Source organism: Capsicum annuum, chromosome 6, assembly GCF_002878395.1.
Source record: "Capsicum annuum cultivar UCD-10X-F1 chromosome 6, UCD10Xv1.1, whole genome shotgun sequence".
NCBI lineage: Eukaryota > Viridiplantae > Streptophyta > Magnoliopsida > Solanales > Solanaceae > Capsicum > Capsicum annuum.
The window spans coordinates 175,621,347-175,625,629 of record NC_061116.1 but is presented as its reverse complement, the minus strand read 5'-3'; positions in this window follow the sequence as shown (position 1 = coordinate 175,625,629).

Below are 4,283 nucleotides of genomic sequence, written 5' to 3'. Positions count from 1 at the left end.
GTTTATATTGATCATGTTCAGAGAAGTTCTATGTTTTCGCTGATTTTATATAGATTTAAGCATTTTATCCAGTTGTTTATGAGTTATGCCAGTAGGAGGGTTAGCTTGGGGTCATTTGTGCCTCTAAGCACCGTGTGACGTCTTGGGACCAATTTCGAGGTGTTACAGTGTATACGAACAATGTGTGACAACCTCGTGTATCATATCACATCATCGTCAACATCATCACCATCTTCTTCTTCTTTGTCTTCTTTATTGCATACGATGTATATATTGTGCTCATTCTGTGATGTGTTGTCATCTTGATGTGTGAATCTGCCTATGTGTATTCCCTTTTCATACTTGTATTTGTGATATATGTATACTTGTGTTTCTTCTCATATTTGAGTGTGGTATATATGAATATTGTAGAATTGTCTGTGGAGACGGTGTAGGCTACCATTTGGAACATTTTTTAATTGTTTGTTATGTGCCCATAATGGGTATTTTGTGTACTTTATTTTCTTCTTTAGTCAGTTGGCCTATGATACCTACTGAGTACAAGTGGACCATACTCATCCCTACTGTGTGTGCCCTTTCAATCCAGATTTAGGTACGAGTGCGCAATATGATAGTTGATTCAAGAGGTACTTAGAGTGTATTCGGGTACTGGTTGACCTATGCATCCAGATTTGATATACCACCTTTTCTTATCTAGACTATGTCCTATTTTGTATTCATAGATAGAGTTTGTTCCTTTTGGATTATTATTGTATCTTTTGACACTTGAGATGTATTTAGTATTTCTTTCACTGTGACACTAGGTTTTAGAATATTGTATGGTATCTTTGGTTGTGTATTTCCCTTTTTTTTATATATATGTATGGTTCGACTCTGTTCTAAAACTCTTGCCTTAAGTTTTGGTATTATCTTTCATTTCATATCAGTTTTAGTGATAGACTTACTTGTCAAGACTTGCCGCGACAAGTGCCATCATGACCCTTGTTTGTTGGGTTGTGACAAAATCAAGATATTTGTTCTGTTTGAATAAAGAGTTCTTAAAATGATTTTGGGATAATTTTTGTCATTTTAAGTATTTGTAATATATTTACATATCTAATTAGATAAGATCATTTTTTCTACTTAAATAATTATTTTACCAATAATTAATTTTAATTGAGACCGGTCCTGAAAATTAGTTCAAATGGGTAAATATTGATTTATATGTATTTTGTTCTTAAAAATAAATTATTTGGAAAGTACTTACTTAATTTTATCAAACGAAGAATCCTGGGATTAAATTGGTCGATCATTCATACCGAATTTTGATATCAATTTCGCCAATTTATTAAATATATCATAATTAAAATTAATTTGACCACAATTGCAATGCCACTGAATAATTGATTTTCAACTTGGTTAAAATTGAATTGAAATACTATTGATTAAAATCCTGACCTATGGCTATTTAACAAATGTCCTAATTTCCTAACTTCTACTTTCTTCAAATTTTAATTCTGACCCAGGACTAACAGTTAACCTCCACCAACTCGGCTCATTCCATTTAACCTATTTAAACCTCTTCTTCCCAAGATATCCATCAGAACAACAAATGACAACATCAACAACATAACAGTCACTCCAAAACCCTAAGCCCCAATTTCCCTTTCTCTATCGTCAAAAGATGCGTGAAGATACAATGAACCCCAAGATATCTGCGTGCCTAGAATAAAATTTATTCTAGCCCCAAGCGTGATATCTTGGGGCTTAAGATATCTTCATGCACATACCCCAACATCAACCCAAAAAGATGCGTGCCTAGAATAAAATTCATACCCTGAGAGTTATAAAATTCCTCTAGAAGTTTTATTTTCCACAAAAATCTGAAAATACCGCCAAATTTGAATTTTAATTTTTTGGTACAGAAATAGTATGATTCTAGCTTACTAAATCTTATCCACTTTTTCAAAATTCAAAATTCATTAAGCGAAATTCCAGAAGAGTCCCTAGAAATTCCCATCCCACATCAGTGAAAATTAAATTTCAGCTCAGAATCCATTCCCATATAAACCCTCTTGCACCATTGTATTGGGGGTTAAGCATTGATTCGCAAGAACCACATAAGTAAGGAATTTTGCTATTTAGAAGATTTCTAGGATAGAAAATTCTTTAAGACTCATTTCGAGCTTGAATTTCTAGGCTAAGAAATTTGAGCGCATTTTTTATGATGGTAGTAAAGCCAACTCCGACAGAGCTAGTAGTCTCGATTTATTGCCCCAAAAAAGGTAAGACATTCGTTCATTTCATTTTATTTTTTGACTTTTTTTTTCTTTTTTTTTCTAGTTTTACGGTTAGTAATTTGATACTGAGCATAGCAGATCATGTGTCCCATTACATGGGTTCCGTCTTGTATGATTTGGACTGTGTTTCTCCCTTGATTCTTCTCTCTTGATTTTCTTCGTACTTCGAGGGCCGTCAGTAGCGTACTTCTCGAATGTAGGAATATTTGAATTTAATATGAATTTGTCCGTAATTCGAGGGTTGTTAGTGGCGTATTTCTCGAAATAGGAATATTTGAATTTGATATAGATATTCTCCATAATTCGAGGGTCGTTAGTGGCATACTCGAACATAAGATGATCTCTTTATGAATATTCCATGATTTTGTGGGATATTGGAGATCCGATCATTTTACGAATATCCATGAATTTATGGAATATTTAATATGCATGTTTCAGGGAATATGTTACCCTTTAAATAAGCGGGATTTAGGGTAAAGTAGCCTCCTAGAACTCTAATAGAATTTGGATTCTTCTTAAAGAGTCCCATAAATTTTAGATGTCTACAAATGTCCCCTACTTCAAGGCTTGTCGAAGTGTAGATTTGATGATGAGTCTTGAAGTACCAATAGAGCTTATGCGGGGGCTAAATATTTGCAGATCTGATTTATGAGTGAAGAGATAAAGGGCAGATTTGATCCCATTGGGCATGCCAATTTGTTTCTCCCTTAATTCGTCTCTCTTGATTTTCTCCGTAATTCGAGAGCCGTCAGTTGCGTATTTCTCGAACATAGAAATATTTGGATTTGATATGAATTTCTCCGTAATTCGAGGGCCGTCAGTAGCATATTTTTTGAATGTAGGAATATTTGAATTTGATATGAATTTCTCCGTAATTTGAGGGCTGTTAGTGGCGTATTTCTCGAAATAGAAATATTTGAATTTGATATGGATATTCTCCATAATTCGAGGGTCGTTAGTGGCGTATTTGAACGTAGGATGATCTCTTTATGAATATCCCATGATTTTGTGGGATATTGGAGATCCGATCTTTTTACGAATATCTATGAATTTATGGGATATTCAAGATACCTTTTTCAGGGAATATTACCCTTTAAATAAGCGGAATTTAGAGTAATGTGGCCTCCTAGAACTCTAACAGAGTTTGGATTCTTCTTAAAGAGTCCCACAAATTTTAGATGTCTACGACTGCGCCCAAGATTTTGGATTCAAAAGTGTGAAATCTAGTAATTGAATTTGTTATAAGATTTTTATTGACGATAAATTTAATTGGTTTGAGTATGTCTGCATTATTTGATACTTCAGATGCGTAACTTTGTGTGGCGTCTATGATATTATATCAATTGAAAAATAGTCGTACTGGCTCATACGTTTGATTTATTAAGAATACATTTTCTTTTCCATTCTAATTGTTCACTAAATTCGTGTGCCTTGGTTTCGTTGTTTTAATTGTTCATTATTGTGACTAATTTTCTTGTAGAAGGTAACGGGTTATCATATGCATGAAAATGTATTTTTGTTCGTGAACTGTAGGATTCTCTCAGCTAGTGTGAATAAATAGTGTCTACTTGTTTTGCCTTATTTGTATCTTTTTCAAAGTTAGGGTCTCTTTTTGACCAAAAACCTTTTTCCTTGATTTGTAAAAGGTAAGGATTTGGATCTTTATAAGTATTAAATGAACGTTTGCCATAGAGTTTCGAATAAAATTGACAAAAAATTCCTTGATCATGTGTATTTGTTACGATTTGCCTCATGAGTCTGCTTGTTTTCTCTCTCTTTAATACTGTTTGTTTAAGTCCCTTAAATGATAAAATCAAGAACGTTGTTCCACTAACACGTTTTTCTTATTTCATTTTTTTTTTTGTGTGTGCGTATATAATTGATTTTAATAAGGTTATGACTTCATGGTTAGAGATTTTGAAATAATAGAATTCATGTTCGAATAGGCTGCTTCTCTTTAATATATTTCTGAGAATCCAAAAAGTCCATCACGTTTCTTTTATT